General features: G+C 38.8%; 1 protein-coding gene across 1 annotated transcript in view; it reads left to right on the top strand.

Moving 5' to 3' along the window:
- Positions 1-3,067: 3,067 nt before the first annotated feature.
- LOC129578257 (BAI1-associated protein 3) overlaps positions 3,068-19,724 on the top strand; it is a 42,627-nt gene continuing 25,970 nt past the window's right edge. The window contains exon 1 of the mRNA XM_055466530.1: positions 3,068-4,069. The gene's annotated coding sequence lies outside the window, so the exon portion shown is untranslated. The remainder of the gene's footprint in view (positions 4,070-19,724) is intronic.

Raw genomic sequence — 19,724 nt, 5'->3', positions numbered from 1 at the left:
CGAGCGACTCATTCACGCACAAAATGAGGTTGATTCGTTGTTGCATTGCATATTGCTCGCTCTCATTAGCACCCAAAACGTATTGACGACTAATTTGGATTTTAATCTGTTTGGTTACTGTTGAACCGAACACCCAACATTCCACAGTGAAGCCTGTTGATTTCGTATATACATATTGCATGCATACATATAGATATTTCAGAACAACAGCATATTACGCCCCGATGGAGAACAACGACAACAGTTAGAAAATTGTGGTCTCATCATACAATCGCTCAAATTCGAACCAAACAAAACCATAATGCGCCATTCAGAGTGTAGTTCCCCATAATAAGCCTATCTGTTTTGATTAAAAAGTTTTATTTTTTCCCTGTTCACTTGATGAGTAATCAGCTGACATTACAGTCGACAAACATTCGCGTGATGGATCAGAGATGGGGCAATCATTTTCTTGTTCTCAATTCTACTGGCAAAATATGCACCCTCGGTCCCTCACCCATATTCGATGAGTACGAGTACGCAATCGAAAATTATTTAAATGTTTCTTCTCTCATTACCATTATTATTCGAATCAATGTGATTCATTATCATCACACATACATATGTTACCAATATGTTGGGAGTTTTGTAATTAGTCTTGTAACTTTAATTGTCCATACGGGAATTGATAATTGTGTTTTGAATGATTTTGAAATATTAATTAAACCATTACTGTTCTTGTTACTTTTTAATGGGCAATTATGGGTGATGGTTAATGCATGTTATTCGTTTCGATTTGAATTGGGAAAATGGTTCGCAGAATCTCGTTCTTTCAGGTGTTTCATTACAGAAGCGGAACAGAAAAAACCAAACATATATTTGACAGCACTTCCATTTGAAATGGCATTGAATGAATACAAATAAAATTAACAAAAACCAAAGAAAAAATTGAAATTGGTACCGTTCCATAGCTTGAACCTTCAGCTATACACCAGTGAAATTACATATACGTATATGTGTAAGCATGTGTGAGATATTACCTCACACATACACACATGTGCGTTTCCTGTCCCTCGGGCATACAATGCCCGTAATGTATTTTTCCATGGAAACTGGACCGGGCAAAGAGACAGCAACTTGGTGTCTTCGGCGAAGTTGTAGTACTAAAGGTCTACTATAATTTTGCCGAAGACAGATATCTCTTATATCTTATCAATCACACGCAATACGTAAAAAACCGCGAAAACGCGAATATTCGCCTTCTCATTCTTCACGGAACTGAGAAGAGATAAGTGACTCCTGTCTTCAGCAAAGTTGTAGAGCAGGTTGATTACTATTTCCACAGACACCATTTCATTATTACCTATCAGTAACGCGAAAATCTGTTTAGAAAATCCTCGTATTTTGGGCGGTTTTTTTGCGAATTTGATAAGAGATAAGCGATATGTACCTTTAGCAAATTTGTAGAACAAGTTAAGTACTACAACTTTGCTGAAAATACCAATTTGTTATCTCTTATCACAGTCCAGTTTTTATATGAAATACATTACGGGCATTGTATGCCCGAGGGACAGGTATATGTTGCAAACTCAAGGGACAATCATAGTGTTAAATATGGTATTGAGGAAGCCAGCATGATGATAATTTACATAAAAGTCATCCTATTACTAGGCGACAATCTGAAGGATTTCATACGGTTCCTATCGGATCCTGTATTCATAATAAGAAGGATGTGCAGATGAAATGCTCAATGTAATTTTCTATAGATTATGTATCATATATAGTCAACGCGATTGTAATGTACTATATGGAAATGTGTTTATGTTTGTGTGTGAATGTGTGTAGAGTGTTATCTTTCGGTACTTTCTTAGAATCACGTTGACGAGCATGAAATTTGTTCCAAAACCGTCAAATAATGAAATCCGGTTTTGCAGCTGTAGTGTTTTAAATGAGAGAGATAGAACTGAAGCCTATACAAATCAATCACAATCTTTTACAGGAAAAATATGTTTTGTTTTGTTCGTCTTTACTTCGTTTCATTCGGTTTCCCAATTCCTATCTCACTCTCTCTCTCTCTCTTTCACCTATCTCTTTCTTTCTCACGTTTACATTTCGAAATGACACCAAACTTTTTGTTCGAAACATATTTGAAATATTGTCGAATTGTAAACTTTCATTCACGCTGTTATCGCTCGCTCGCGCACGAGAGAGAGAGAGAGAGGTGCGAACGATAGCGATTCGTTTGCAAGGGATAATTTCACAAACAAATAGGATAATTGATTGATAATTGGGAATTCAATATTCATTAGATGCATCGGAACGTCCCGAATGGAATACTTTGTCGTTCGATCCATCAAAAGGCTACTAGGCCCCGCGATGGATTGTCATTATGCGACGGTGGTGAAAAAAAAAAGCGTGGGATAAAAAACGTGAAACAAAGACCATTATCGAGCTAAGTATTTAACACGTATCTCGTTAAACTATCTGCACCGAATCGATGTGTACGATATGCTCTCGTGCTCTTGCTCTCTGGCGTACTTGTTTTTCATCTCGTTGCAAAGCTTCCGAAAAAAAGTATGCGAGAATTTCAAAGCAAAAAAACGCACACAGACACACTTCCACACATCCACGGGCTAATGCAAACCCATTTATGCCAGGACGACGGTAGTGAGATAGAAAAGCTTAAGCTTGAAGCCTTTACTGAAAAAAAAATATATATCAACGAAGTCGCACCGAATTTCCCCTGCCGCACGGAATATTTCATTTGCAAGCTCAACTTATCCGTTTTTCCACTGAAAGCTCGTCGTTATTCCGACCACATCTCTCTATCGGCTGCGTGTTGTGTGTACTGTGCGCTCTCCATCTCGCTCTCTCGTTCGCACACACATTCGGTCGGATACTCATCGCACTGACATTGTCACTTGGTTGCCACCACACACCGATTTGACGATTGTTATACACACTTCGGGGCTTCAAGTCAAGCTTAATTTTATCAAACACACGTAAAAAGCTCTCCAATATTCTTATCGCCTCACCATATATACCGAAGTGTACTCGGGAATGGTTGTGTTGTTTTCGCCTTTTATCAGCGCGTCAGCATACAGCGCGCTCGTACACACTACGTGACTGAAATCGTACGAAGAATTTCTCTCCCCTTTTGAAAAACAAAAATATGCGCTCTGATTTCAGTTCTTCAGTTCTTATCGAGCTATGTTCGGGATCGGAAGCAAATATTGAATAAATTTCGTATCAAACACACACACAATACAGTTTTAATTCGCGATAAACAAACATACAGAGAGGAAGAGAAAAGAAAAATATCGAGAGACGAAAACGAAAGAGAAAAAAAATAAGTAATACGCACAACAAATACACAGTTTTTTCCTTTCTCTTTTATTTCGTTTAATTTCGTTCCGTTCTTCGGTCGTTTTTTTTTCGACATCGTCAATCCGATGGGAATGAATTTATCGAAGACTCAATTTTATTTCTGTGATGTAAAAAAAATACCCAAGCAAAATGAAAGCACGTTTTGTATAAATTTCAATCGAGTAGATAAAAAAAAATGAAATAATCTATATGTATATTGTTCATACAAAATATCGCTATCAATTTTTCACGAATTACGCAAAATAGAATTAAAAAAAAAAAACAAATAAAAAAGAGATACGTCGACGGGAAGTAAAAAAATAAATAAAACAAGATAAAAAGTAGGCAAGGCAAAGAGATTAAAAAATAATGCGTGTAGATGCGGTGATGAATTAACCTTTGGAATTAACGAGGAAAAATTGTAATATCATATAGTGTAAAATCTTATCTGTATCTCTCGAAGTTGAGCCAAGGCTCATCCGTTTTCGATTCCTTCGTTCTTTCTTCCTTTCATTCGTTCATTCATTCATTTTTCTGTTTGTTGCTAAAACAATGTGCTCTTGTGATAAAAATTATTCACGTCGCTGATTGAGATAGACAAACGAGATAGAATGTGTATGCCGTTCTCCGCGCCGCGAATGGAAGCGAAGTGTTCGAAGGTGTTTCTATTTCCAAGGAAAACAAATAAATAAACAGAGTGAATAAATAAATAAATGGTGTATTGGTATGTAAATATGCAATCTATGTTCCATGTTCCAATGTTCAAAATGTTGTTATTGGTGATGTGAGGTTTGAGCGAATAATGTGAATGAGATGTGATTTCAAGAGTCGACTCTCGAATTTTAATTGTTTCCACTGTTTCTATGCGTATGCTTTTGTTTTTCTTTTTGCTTGTTCTCTCAACTCTTTTTTTCTGTTCTTCCTTGCTAAAAAAAATCTGCTCCCTGTGTCTTCTTCATCTGTACTTGTTCCTTGTTATTTCGTTTCTTCGTTGGAATTTTTCTCCTTTTCTGATTTGTGTGTGTGTGTGTGCTCCCGTGTGCCGAATCTCTCAATGAATGAACTCTTGCATCCTGTAGATGCTGTGTGCGAGGGAAGAAAAAAAAGTTTGCGATATCTTCTCCCCGTGATTTTCTCGTTGAAAGTTTTCTTGTTGAATTTAATCGATAAACAAAATTAAATTGACGATGTTGCAGTCAGAAAGAAAAAAAGTGAGCGAGCGCTAGAGAGAGAGAGAGAGAGAGAGAGAGAAAACGAGAACGAGAGAGTGAGACCATTTAGTCAATCGAATGTGGCGCCATATGATGTAAATTAAATATGAAACGGCATGCCGAGCCTGAAATGAAAAGAATGAGATTCTTGGAAAAAGTTTCATTTTGGTTCGTCGTTTGTGTTCGTTGGTTTGCCATCTGAGGCTCAAGGTATTTCCATAAAAAATTGTGTCTGCGGAATTAATTTTAAATTTCAATGCCGATCAAGGAAATGATACTTAGTTTATTGTGTTCGGCTTTGATGACGGTTAGACATAAAACACCCACATGGCCACCCCAGTGCACACGCACACGCACATACACTTGCTAACCATTCTCCTTCCTATCCAATTTCCAAACATAATAATAATCATCAATTGATGGGAAAAACGGATTCGGTTTTTGTGTTGCAACTAAAATAATGTGATAATTTTCCATCTTTTGTTCACTACACCGACATCACTTTGGCGTTCAATGAACGACGGCGGCAACAACAACAAAGAAATAACCAGCACAAAAATCAAGCGCAAATGAAATGGATTTTAACATATTGATTGGTATAAGTAGCTTTTGAATACAACAGCATTCTAATTTAAAAGCAAAATCCCCTTCAATTACAACATAAAACCATGGAAAATCGCACAGAGACACACAGTGAAAGAGCCATATCAAATCCTAATATCAAAATTACCGAGAATTCAAAATGTGTGTAACCGTTTGATTCCATACCGTTCAGCAGCACCAGCAGCAGCATCAACAGCAACGGCAACGGCAACAGCAACAGCAGCACAACACAGCATACATTATTCTACATGTTGATTCATCGCTGCGTATCTTATGGGCTTTTCCACATAGACAAAGACGGCGAAAGACACACCAAACCAGAGATACACAGTGTGTGAGAGACAGATTGAACAGAGCAACGATGCGTTACCCATTCATTGGCATCGAGCTGTGTGTGTGATAAGCAGCACACTTTCCTTTTGCCGTGTACGTATTGGATAGGGTAGCCTAGCTAACTGATGTGATTTTCACAACATTGTTGGCGCTCCGTTCTGATTGTGTACTTGTTGGCTTACATCGCAATTTCGTCTATGTCTGAATGTTTTGATTGTTTCATTATAAAATATGGCTTTCGTTAATGGTTTGAGCAATATAAATGTGCACGGAGGCCAATTTCCCCCCCCCCCCCCCTGTCTTTCGTTCTATATAAATAGAAACGTATTTATTTATAAATCGTCTGCCCCGTCATTTGGGCCGAAGTCAAGCCAATTTCCTGATATACATTCATACTTCAAACAGAGCCACCAAAATATGCGATGGCCACAGAATGAAAACAACAGCAACAAGAGAAAATAAAATAAACGCAGAGAAAGGAGAAGGTGAAAAACATGATTAATCACCAAATAAATGTTGAAGGTACGTTGAACATGCATTGTGTGCACACACACACACACACACACAGGCTACGGATGACACGATGAACTTGAGAATTAATGAATGACAACGTTATAACGAATAAATCCCCGCTTTAATGAATACAAAAGACTCGCAGCACATCGCATGCGAATGCAGTGTCATGTAAATACAAGTGTTTCACTTTTCGAACGCTTCTAATTTTATTTATAAGCAAATTGGTATGCTCTTCATTCAACCTCCGTACCTGAGTTTCATCTTCACTATCTGTACTAATGACAAAAGCACACACACATACATGCACAGAGTCTAACCTCAATTGGAGAGGCAGAACGAGAGTGCATGCGAAAGACGCACAGCAACACCGACCTATGTTGAATCTTATTCGAGAGCACGAAAAATATGTGATTTACGGAAAACATTGGTAAGATAGCACGTGTAACAGGATGGAAGTGTATTTTGTAACCAATTCCGACAACAGAAGAACAATAAGCAGTCGTTCGAAATGCTGCGCTTCGTTTCCAATGCTCAATTGTGCTTGTCTCTTGAATGTGAATTACACAGGCAAAAGAAAAGCCATTGTTCACTTTTTTTCCTCTTCTACTTCTGCTGCCTCTTCCTCTCCTCCTCCGATGTCATCCCATTAATTTTTAAATAATTAAGCGAAATGGAATGGTTTCGCCAGCTAAATCAAATTCCGTTTTATCGACATCAGATGTGTCAGCCTGCATAACACACCACCATATATCGCGGTCATAAAAGACCATCGGCAGCCTGAAGGTGTGTACGTCTGCTGTTGTGATGTATATTTTATTTTTCAGTCTTGCTCAACGCACATGTGCATGTGTGTCAAGTGAACAAAAATAATTTACGATTTATTTTCACGTTCATATCATAATCCGTTTTTACTACCGTTTGCCGTCGCAGGAAAAAAATGGCTTTGCATACAAATCATGTGCACAGTGCTTAGAAAATACATGAAATGAGGCAAGCCGTTTTTATGATCGTTAGCATTTTATCAGCAAACACGAAGAAATAATCAAGCGAAAAAGTGCGCAAACTTTTCATTCTCAGAACAGAAACGAATAGGGAGAGTGAAGAAAAAAGCACCAAAGCTGGGGCAGAAGGCAGAGAGCGTGGAATATGAATAAAGACAACCAGAAAAGCCACCTACCATTACGAGTCTTTACATTTCAAATCCTTAATGCACTTAATTAGAGCCTGACGATTTAATGGGATTGTGTTTAAATCGTATTTCTTCTCTCGTTTATTGTGTTTGATTTTGTTCGGTGTTTTTATGGGCCCAATTCAACGTATGATTCCCGGGAAATTGCTGCGGAATTGTTAAATCGCCTCCATTTCATGGGAAGCGTACAATGTACGGAGTACGAGGCCAACCACGTACACTGAGAACCAATTTCATTTCAATTTTTCTTCATTCAACGCTTTTTTCCTGTTTCGTTTTGTTTTATTTAATTATTTTCTTTTTCTCTCGCTCTATCCATCGATGACGTTCAACTGTTCGTTAATTATTTAACTCATATCTATAATCATAAATGACCTAAATCGTGAAAGCGGCACCAACGGCAACAACCGTAACACCATTCGACTTGCATCGAACTCAAGAGTTCATTGATTGAAAGCGTGCGAGCAATGCGATAAATTTCATTTTTCGAATATTCCATAAATAGCAAAGTTCCAATCTTCAAGTGAGTGTTTCGATATTTATACAATAATATCAATGGCCATGATTCAATTCTCATTCTCCCTGCCTTTCGCTCTCTCTCGGATTGATTCAGAGCGATTGGATTCCTTTCAACGCGCCAGAGTACCAAACGGAGGAGGCAATGGCGAATGAATGAGAGCTATTCGTATAAATTTTGGTTTCGTTTTTTTTTTCATTTCCGCTTTCTCGCGCGCGCCTTCTCATAAATGGATTAAAGCAATAAAGAAAAGCTTAGCCAAAACGGAAAAAAGCGTGCTCATCGAAATTGAAAATACTTCCGGATTGTTTTCATTTTACTCCATTTCCGTTCTGTGGCGAGCAGATTTTTTTTTTCCTTTCTTATTCATTCTTCTCTGTTGTCGTGTTCAATATTTTTCTGCTTGCTATTGCTTATTAGCCACTTATTTATATGTACACATCGTGGAGAGAGAGAGAGAGAGAGTGGGAGAGAGTACCTAGACGCTGTCTTTTCCAAATGCGTGTTTTTTCGCCTGTTTTTTTTTCCTTTCTTCTTTCCCATCCACTCTATCGCTCTCCGATGGAAAAGAAATAATACGCTCAATTGAACGAGATCGACGGTAGTTGTACCATTAAGAAGTAAGCATTATTATATGTATTGAATGAAAGGTCCGACGCAATAATTTTTTTTTTCTGATTTGATGGAGTTGGCATCAGAGCGTTGGTGTTGGCTGATGGTGATGTTGATAGTGTTTTTCAGTTCATCATAACTGGTCACAATAATATATTCTGAACTCAACTTCTGCGAAAAGAAGAAATGTGTTGCCTGTGTCCCCCACGCAATATTTCTTATTCGTTCGTTGCGCTTGGTCGGTCTATCGTTGGATCGCTTATTCACTTGGCATTCGCATATTTTTATTTGCTTTCTTTTAATGGATGGCTTGCTCAGTACGCATAAAAGGAAATTCGCATCGCTTATTAGGATACCCATTGTGCATTCGCTGTGTAGTCATTATAACTTAGTACTTTGGCATTTGCTGTGAACTGAACGATTGACAAGCTATGCCACTTTATCCCACGCATACACGCGAACACGAAAACGGTGAATATTTTCGATGACGTTGCAACCACGAAAACTGTGTGTAATTATAGCGAGCTGCAAACTATTGTGCGGTTGGCGATGATTAATTTTTTCGCTCTCCCTCTCGTACTTTCTCTGGTTCACAGCTGTGTGTGTGTGTGCGTTCTCTCGTTATAGTTCGTTTTGGCTCTCACATTTGTGCAATGCGACCGAATGGGTGCGCTCGCCATACTAAATCATTATATTATCGAAAACCTTGTACTTTTCATTCGGGTGCTCCCAGTGCGCCATGACGAAATGAGAGTAAATAAATGGCTAGAATTTGCAACCGTTTCTGTTGTTACAACGAACGTAACTATGTATTACATTGCCCCGAGTGTGTAATGGTTGGTGTTCCAATTTTTGTTGCTTTTTTTCTCTCTCTCTCTCACTCCATTCTTCATTCACGTGCTTCCAAATAACTTTGCTCCAATGGGGCTCGCTTGCATCCATTGTGCTCAGCATCACTGTTTAATGCCACGCATTATTTTTGGGCAAGCAGCGAAAGACGGTTATTAGTTATTAGCTCGAAGTGATGTTGAGTGTAACTTTTCGACTGGTGGCAAAAGCACACATTTACTTCTTTTTTCTCGTCTATTTTCACTTCTTCTTCTTTTTTAACTACAATGCGAAATCGGGGCGCGCACAACATATACACACACACAAACACTCACACTCGCATACACGATAATCAAATGAAATGAAACGCTTTGCGATGAACAAAAGAACAATAAATATGATTTTCGTCTTGGAGCTTCGTTTCATTTCTTCTGATTCCATTGCGCCGCATACGCAACAATCTAATATAATACACATCTCGATGGCTTTAGCGCGTCAGCTTCTACAAACATACTACGCGTTATTGCCCTCCATTATCGGCAATATCGTACATTTTGCCGAAGCAAATATGTCTAACGAAATTAGCTTCTTTCGCATGGGTTTGTGTGCATGTGTGTAGCCGTACGTGTGTACGCTTATAATAGGTAATAGGTGATTCCAAAAATGCTGATAGCTGCTCAAAATTTATGAGAAAAGTCAATGTACGGTGTGCTTATGCTTGTGCGTATGTTTTGTCGAATCCCGCAATCCCCATGACATCCATGACATTAAATGACGACAAGAGTTTTCAACCGTTCCCCAAAAACCAAATCCAAAGAGTTTAAATGAATCAACTAATCATAAAAAATAGTAAAAGCTTAATCACAACCCTTCTAGTTGATTGTGTCGCAGACATCCAATCTACATTTATGGCAGGCAAGGGGGATGGTTGACTGGCCATAACTGCCGCAACTAAAATGTTATGTATGCTCCATGCTCACACTTCATGCACACACACTCTCTCTCTCTCTCTCTCTCTGTTCCTGTCGCTGGTTCTCGCTCTCTGTGTCGCCATGCCTATGGCCATACCCATGCCAAATGTAGAAATATTCAAATATGGACGAAAATAAAATATTCATTTTTCTATTCAGTGGAGCTTTGATGCACCACACAAATGTGTTTCGGATCGACTTCAACTCATGGAATGGGGCGAGAGAAAACCTAGACGATTTTCACATTTTGCATTTGAAAATGTGTATGAAAATTGAAAATGATTCATAACTATCGTCAGTCGACCGCAATAGAAATGTGCAATCAGAAAGTTGCCAATAGATTTTTCGATAAACTCGACTGTTTTCAAAAGCAATAACAACAGCAACAACAGGAGCCACAGAACAATTTGTTGTTTGTTTTTTTTTCGTTCTTTCTCGTGTGTTCTTCTTGATCCCGAACACACTATTCACCGTTCACACTCATTGTACTATAGAATGTGTTATTGCTGTTGTTGGTCGTTGTTATCGTACACTCTTTTGTTTATTCGCTTGAGCGAAGGGAACGACGTAAAATGTAAATTAAGACGAGAAGGTCTACAATGTAGCCTTTTGTCGTTGTTCGCTAGGCTCTGTATGCGGCGGACGGTTTGAATATTTTATGCAATGAATGACACACACACACAAATACAAGTATTATCGATTTATCCAGACACGATGATTTCTTGATATAATTAAAACTTTGGTCATGCTAAAGAGTGCAGTACTTTTACTACACAAAAGCGAAATTGCCTGAAAATGAATTTATGCGAACACAACGCACATACACACACACCCACACATGCAAGCAATCTGTTAGCAGAACAATGAAAGAATGGCATTATTTAAAGACCGGTACTTGGTACTTCGGCATTTTGGCTTTGACTTTGGCATTGGGTGTTGTTTTGAATTTTTGGCGCAAGACAAAGTTCAAAGGATCACATTTTGGGCCATCATCGTTTGTGTCGAATATGCCTGATGAATATTGAGAGTCACCGAGACCATTTATGTTGTACTGTGCTGTGCTGTGTTGGATCGGATTGGATCGGATTGGATCGGGTCGGTTGGGTTTTATAATCGACGTTAAGTTATTTTTGATGGGATTGTGAATAGCGTCACATGCTTGGTAATCTTTTGTGGATCCAACTATTGTGTGTAATATGGTTTTTTTGTGATGTGTGCGTAAAAGTGTGTATGTCTGTTGCTACGGCACACATGTAAATGGATACCGTATGTGTATGTGTATGTGAGAGTGTCCATGTCCATCGTTTGGCTCCGTTTACTTCAGTTCGATGATGCATACGATAGCGGAAGTAATTTAACACTGAAAATACCCGTTTCCCGAGAGTTTGCATCTAGTTAATGAAGTTATAGCTTTAAACTAACAAAAAGTTTGTTAAATTTGCTTAATTGGTTGTTATTTGTTATTTTGTTTTGGGGTAAGGTAGAGTCGTTAGCGCATTCCGAACCAAAATAAATGCGATTATACTTTTGTTGCGATTAATATTTGAGCACAGTTTATTTATTGGGTCAAATGTTGGGCATATCCAATGACTATTTGAGCATAAAGCAGGTAAGCATAACGAGAACGAAACTTTTTGCCCGCTCCATCTTTCTTATATATGTGAAACGTCGCTTCTTCACATCGCTGGTTTTCTCTTCTTCTCCTCTTCTCGTCGATGGACTGTACGTGTACATGCGTGTATGCGCGTGCTAAAGTGTCTTGTTCATTTTTTTCCCACTAGTATTATCAATAGGAAATGTTTTTCGAAAGTGCAATTTTCAACATAAAATTCTCGAGTGATGCGGAGTGGCAAACAACAAATAGCCAGGCGAACACAAAAAGAGAGAGAAAAAAACAAGAACGGAGCGATAGCAATAGCACTCACATAGTTGAACTTCTGCACGTGAATGTACGTTACATTCCTCAGTTTAAAAATAAAAATAATATATGAAACTGATTGATGTGCTTTTATTTGAACGAATCAATACCAATATTGCTGCTTCTCTATTGAGATTTAAGCGATTGTTCATTGTTTGCCCGTCACAAACTACAAAGATGACAATTTGCGTTTTGGGTTTGGTTTGGGTTTTCATTTTTTCTTGTTGTTGTTCTTGCTATTTTTGAAACGAAAATCTTTGCAAACATACACATCTTTTGAGCCAATGATGCGAAACAAACTTCCATTTAAACATTGCCTTCATTTTGCCTTTTTTCATTCATTCCGTTGAATTGCGTTCGATGTCGGAGTGTGTGTGCTCGCTTTTTTCCTCATATTTTCACAAAGACACAGAGAACAGCGGCAGCAGACCGTCAAAGCAATATCGGAATTTAGACAAACGCACTTATCGAATTCGACGAGGCGCACAATCAGAAAGACCCTCAGGTGAAGGTTATATATATATATTCTCTCTCTCTCTCTCTCTCTCTCTCTCTCTCTCTCTCTCTTTATTTTTCGTTGCTGTTTTGTGTGCAAATCCGGATATTTTTTATCGACAAATTCTTTACTTTTTGGTTAGCTGCATATAGCATTACCACACCACACACCATGCCCGTAGCTGAAGAAACTGTGTTTATTTTTCGTTGACTGAGAGTCGAGTCGAGAGTCGTCAGTCGATCGCTCGGTCCACTCTTCACGCGATTTCGCTGTATGAGCGAATTCAGCACTTTCCTCATATGAAGACCCATCATATATAACGGGATGAAAGAAATGCGTCCACGGCAAATAGAATGAAAAACCACTTACATGCATGTAATGCGTACTAGATTGGCTCATTCCCTGTGAGCATTCGGCAAACTAAGAGAGAAAGGAAGACAACCAAATGGAGTGAGAAGAAGAACCACGAAAAAGGGGAGAGAAAAAGACAGAGATGTACTTTGACGCACCTCCGATAAGCGTACGCCGCATTTTCGATGGCTGACTTTACAGCCCCCACGCTCCCGAGCGCATAATTTTTGAATATCATATTTCAGTTTTTCGAAAATATTCCCATTTGAGTGCCAGAATAAATCCTCAATGGAAATCGGGGCAAGTAAAAATGCGGTGGCTTTATCAATATGAACGACATACACACACATACAAACACAGAAATGTAGTCGTAAAACGGAAAGTCTCATAAAAAAATCTCTCTATATCTTTTCTCGTCGTTTTTTTCTTTGCCTATAATTCGGCCACATTTTTGCAGCATATGAGAGTACTGTGCTTCTTTTTTAATGTCACATATCTGAACATTTGGTAAAATTATACACACAATGCGAGAAGTTGACATTCATAATATGTAGGAAAAAAATTGAACAGAAAAAGTTGTGAACATGTTATCAATCTGTGTAGAAAATTTCATGTGCAGAATCACAAAACAAACAAAAAATCTCCAGCCCAGGCAAACCACCGTTTTTCATTGATGCACGATGAATGCGGGAAGTGAGCGGACGGAGAGTGAGAGGCATAGAGAGGGAGATGAGGAAGAAACAAAAGCAAAAACAATTGGCTTGTCAATTTCAACATACAATGTGAAGAATTTCCTGATTATATTAAAATCCTATCGATGTGTAATTGGTTGGCCGAACACAGAATGCTTTGATGGCGCATTTTTTTTTTGCTGCAAGATATCCCGGATCATTTTCGCAACAACATTCCATTCGATTTAAGCAGCATGCTACTCTCGTCTGTCCGCACGTTGCTTCGTTTTTCTCTGTTTCACTCGGAAGAGAAAACCAAATGAACATACGCAAAATGAATTACGGAAATATGTGCCGAATTCGGGGAACGGCTCGCACTGTACGCCTATTGGCCAACTGTGAGTTTCTTCATTCTCTGAATAGCAGCGATAATGATGCGAAAACACTTATTTTCATTGCTTTGATGCTTCAAGCACTAATGATGCGGATATTCTGATGCTGATGGTCACAATGGTTGATTTCAAAGACTATTTCATCGATGAAAGAATCCTGTTGTCATCTCGCCATTTTGCTGGCTCTCTCTCTTTCTCTCTGGCTCACTCTAGCCCTTGTTGTTTTCTGTTGTCAAGCAATGCGCATTCTGTATTGTGGAATGTGTCATAGCGGCAGAAGCAATTCGTTATTTGAAGCATTCTTTGTTGTTTCCCATTGTTTAAACATAATAGTTTCTTTGTAATAAATGCGCACGAGTAACCGTTTTTGTTATTGTTGGTGCTCTCTCCCCGTGTGTATGTACGTTGTTATTTTCGTCTTTTTTTTTCTCTCGTTTCTTTCTCCAACTGTGCCGGTATTCTACGACTTTCCGACAAAATCGTTCGGAATTATTTTTTTCATACATAAGACCATATTGGAGTGAAAGAGAGAGATTCCACTATTTTTCAGCTTCCCACCGGAATTATTTCTCACACAATCCACTCTTCCTTGAGTTATCGAAATAATTCCGGTGGGAAGCTGAAAAATAGTGGGATCTCTCTCTTTCACTCCAATATGGTCTTATGTACGAAAAAAATAATTCCGAACGATTTTGTCGGAAAGTCGTAGAATACCGGCACTGGAAGCCGTTTCCACACTAACACAAAAAGTTCGCAGCATCATGTCGAATAATAAGTGAATAACACAAAGTGCGAGAAGCCATCGATATCATCATACTTTCGTTTCCGACCATCAAAAATCATTGCAATCTCACAAACGCAATGCATGGATGAGATACAATGTAGTGAAATGAAAATTCCAATGCGACAGTTGAAATATACTCGTTCGCTGAAAATGAAAGAGGAAAAAGCATTTTTGGCACTTTATAGACTCTAATACTTTTATATAAATATTTTGTAGTCGGGTAGAAGCAGATGAAAGGCTCAACACACACACACACAACCATTTATATTGTGCCATTCAACAACGGGCTCCTGCTCGCACACAACAACATCAAACGAAACGAAACGAAACGGAAAGAAAAGAAAGGGGGAGCGAGCGAGCGAACGAACGAACGAACGAACGAACGAACGAACGAGAATTGAAAAGTCGACAGAATGCTTTCGCTCAACAAAATCGTATTAGCCGCTTTGATGCTGTCGGATTTTGTCTTCATAATTTCCTTCCACTCTTGGCTGCACAAAGTGATTTTCATGTACTCATTCATCGGCGCTGTTGAAAGAATTTTCACGCATTTTAAAATATCATTTCGCCACTTGGCCACACTCAAAGACCCATTTTACAAAATCATCGCCTGACCAATATACCAACTGGAAAAGTGCACATTTTTAATAGCGCACAATACAAACACAACAGGTGCAAAAACAACAATATACACCACGCGCACGCTCGCGCTGCGAACAGGAACAAAGAGAGAGCTGGCACAGAATGAAAACCTTGAAGTTTTCGTGACCATTTATTGAGATTTAATGTCATATATAATTTAATATTCATTTAACATTTCGCATACAATAGAAATCCAATACGATGTAAGGTCCGTGCATTGCAGTCGTCGCGTGTAGTTTGTCAGTTACCTAGCGCCAGCTCTCTCTCTCTCTCTCTCCCTCTCTCTCTCTCTCTCTCTCTCTCTCTCTCTCTCTCTCTCTCTCTTTTTCTCTGTCCGTGTGTCTGCTAGCATGCAGTAACACTGAGAACGTCTGCTAGCGTATCAGCAAGTGAGCACAATGAATGTATCCACACGCATATCACATACATTTTTCGCACACCCAGCACGCAACAATGCAAAACGCACACGACATATAATTTATGGGGCAGGAATTTGCTTTTCTAATCTTTACTTAATTAGTTTTCTTGAGTGTAATATGGCATATGTCAGGGAATTCGAGCTCTCCGAAGCCGATTCACAGTTGTACGCTCGCTCTCGTACTGTATCTTGGTCGCTTTTGTCGTGTAGCCGACGCATACATTCAAAAACCGTTTGCTCACGCAAACTGAAATTGACGCATTTTGGCATTTTCGATGAATGTTCCGGTGCTCTCATTCTCTTCCTCACGCTCGGTCGTGCTGACTGTGAGTGTGTGCATGTGTGTGTATGTGTTGTAAGTGTGTGTGTGAGAGTGTGCGATATACCAAGCAATTATTACACGGAACTTGACGAAGTTGATGAAATGAAATTTAAAGTTATACACATCAATTTACGAGCATGTTTAATGCTTATTTAAATGCGAAACACATTCACTTCGTAGCTTCGATTGAATTGGCGACCTGTTCCTTCTATTGACGAGGCAATCCACTTTCCCAACACGAGAATCAGCTTAAGTTGTGCTCGAGCCAAGAAAGCAAACAAATATCGATGGAGCACATGAGAGCGGATGGGGATGGATGGGGGAAAAAAAGAGCGGTGCACACAGAAATAAAATGTGTTAGGTTTGTGCTATCTATTGGTGACGAGTATAATAGAAAAGTTACCCCACGCACAAAACTATTACTATGCACAGCAAAAATGCATTTTTGGTTGGAAAATTCTCGGAAAAGCGCTACTGTGGAAAATTGGGAAATCGGGGAAAGTTCAGACCAGTCTTAATCGATCGGGCAGAAAATTTCTGAGATAAATGAAAAAAACTTGCCGATATTTCCGAATTTTTTCATTTATCTCAGAAATGGATGGTTTTTTCGCTTAAAAATCGCCCTTAGGGTCGGTACCTCACATGAAATTTTCTGCTCGATCGATTAAGACTGGTCTGAACTTTCCCTGATTTCCCAATTTTCCACAGTAGCGCTTTTCCGAGAATTTTCCAACCAAAAAATGCATTTTTGCTGTGCATAGTAATAGTTTGGTGGGTGGGGTAACTTTTCTAAGACTTGTGGTAATTATACTCGTCACCAATAGTTAGCACAAACCCACCACATTTTATTTCTGTTTGTGAGAAACATGAGAGAATCCGGTATTTGCTACAAAAAGTAGAAGTACACACTCGACACAATTCGCAGACGATGAGAACAATTGGCGATAGATCAAGATGAGATCGGTGTTTGTACACATGCTCGTGTACGCTCTTTACCGTACGGTAATGATATGAATGCTACGGCTGACTGACTGGTGGTTGGTGAACGAATGAGAGCCATTTGCTCGTTGGAAGAGTGACTGACTGACTGACTGGTTGCCATTGTCATTAAAACTATGTTTTAAAAGCACTACTGGTCTGGAGACAGTCAGTTTGACTGTTGTAATTAAATGAACAACAAAATATAAACGCGAACAGAAGTGCCAGTCATCAACAATGGCATACACACAAACAAGCAGCGATGAGAGCCCAGCTTTACGCTCAAGTGAAACGAATATTGACGATTATATTCCATTTATAAAGCGAGAAAAACGAGCCCGAGTTGTGAATTATGTAAGGCACTTATGATGAACAATCATAGAAATATGAGCGTCGTTTTGTCCAAGCCTCCGTTCTCTCTATATGTGTGTGTGTATGTGTATACCGTATGACACAAGAGGAAAAACAGTGTTTTCGACTGTCTTTTAAGCTTCACTTAACAATTACCACCCACGCGTGTGTGTACACTGTACAGTCGCACGTATATCGCTTACGGCCACGGGAAGAGAGTGTGACAGAGAGAATGGGAGAAGTGAATGAGAATGAATGAAAGAAACCAGAGAGATTGGGAACATGAGACGAGCTTTCGGCTTTACCAGGGCCCAATATAAACATAATGAGTTCGTCATGATATATGATTATAATGTTTAAGTCATTCAGGTGAAAAGAACATCTTTGAAGAATTCTTCGTGTACAGTTCATGAAGATAACTCATACATACACACACACACACGTAAGCGCACAACACAATGAGAGCAAATCTATCGTTCTGTTATTATTATTGTTGCTGCTGCGCTTGAGGGAATACAAGTGGAGCTCAGTGTCGGTATGGATATACGAAAATGTTGTGTTTTCTTTATATTTCATTATTCGAATTTCTTAATGTCTCTTGTCGTGCGCTTCTCAGCAAAACTTTGCATCACTACGGTCCGCTGAACACCCATTGTATGTTTATGTTTTACATTTTACATTTTTCGGTATTCAAATATTGTGTTTTGTCGAGCACATAATTTCACCAAGATTTTTTTTCTCCTCCATCTTTAAAATAAAAGAAAATCCACCAAAAATAAATACATGCGGCGGCAAGAGAAAATTTTCCAGTGAGCGGAAGAAAATTGGCAGGAGCAAAAGAAGGGGGCGAGAATATTACAACGTCAACAGAAAAAAAATATACTGCACATACATTTACAATAACAGCACCGAAAATTCCATTTTTCGACGGCAAATGGGGTGAGATTAAGGGTCAATAATTCATTTAACTGCGTAGTATTTAGCGCTTTTGTTTATAATTTAATGAAACGCAAAATATCCAATCATTTCTTGAGAGACTTTTTAAATGAGCGCTATTATATTTTATGTTGAATGGGTAATCCAGAGTGGCAAAAACAACAACAAGCAAAAAAAAACACATAACGGACCGTAATTCCTTACATGGCTAATTTTCGTTCCGCTTTAATTTGTATTTAAAAAAACAGAAATATGACGATGCGTGTACGGACCCATTTTCCATTTGTCTTGATGTAGAAATTTCACCTTATAAATCCCATCAATTATAATTAACTTGCCAGTTGTGCGCTTGGTCTCCCCTCGCTCAGCCAATTTGATTCGGATGCAAAAAAAAACAAGTCGAAAAATATTTAAGTCACACACATATTTTATGGGTTTTTTGCGTTTCAGCTGATTCTGTCAATCAGATTTTGTTCGAGATTTGCTGCTCATTCATCATTCTTTCGTTCGTTTTTCGCTCTTTCTCTCCTTTTTCCCACTCTCTCTCCCTCTCTATCTCTCTCTCTCTCTCTCTCTCTCTCTCTCTCTCTCTCTCTCTCTCTCTTCACTGTCCTTCGCTTAATTTTGTCAAAGGTGATTGTTTCAAACCTTTCCGACTTAACGAGAGAATCTCTCAAAAAAAAAATTCAAAACATCATTCAACACAATACACGTAGCGACGGAATATGAGCGCAAAAACTGAGGGAGAAAGAAAGTGATAGAGAAAAAAAATGGAACAGAATGTCGAACAGCAAATACCAAACGGCGTTGGTGACAACAAATATAAATGCAAAGATGCTAACAATAAGAGGCTGCATGAGGAAGGAAAACACTCAAAGCAGTAAGCACATGATTATTGTGTCGTATTGGACGAAAAGACCTGTGCCACTTGTTCTTCTTCTCTCTCTTTTTTTTTCATTCGGTGACTTATTTATCGCATTTTCAATTCGACTCTCATTAATTTTTCTCGTGCAATGGCAAAACGATTAGCGAAATCAGATAGAGTATGAGAGAAAGAGAGGCATTGGTGAGGGAGTGTTGCAAAGCGTATAAGTGTATGTGCTTTATGTACTATGCATTGCCAGGACTATACACAATACACAAAGCGAGAGAGAAAAAAACGTGCGCACAAAAAGCATTCGGGAGTCGTTTAGTTGAAAAAACGATTTTACATCGATTATTTACGCTTTCAATGCGAACAAGCAATCGAAGTGCTGGTGATGTACCCTCAGCGAATTGGTTCCGACATGTATATGAGGCAAGCGTGCTAGCGAACGTGTATGAAATGATCGTACATGAGA

This window comes from Sitodiplosis mosellana, unplaced genomic scaffold (assembly GCF_009176505.1).
Source record: "Sitodiplosis mosellana isolate CC-2019 unplaced genomic scaffold, AAFC_SMos_1.0 Smas_scaffold_6226, whole genome shotgun sequence".
Classification (NCBI taxonomy): domain Eukaryota; kingdom Metazoa; phylum Arthropoda; class Insecta; order Diptera; family Cecidomyiidae; genus Sitodiplosis; species Sitodiplosis mosellana.
This window is presented reverse-complemented; position numbering and strand designations above follow the sequence as displayed.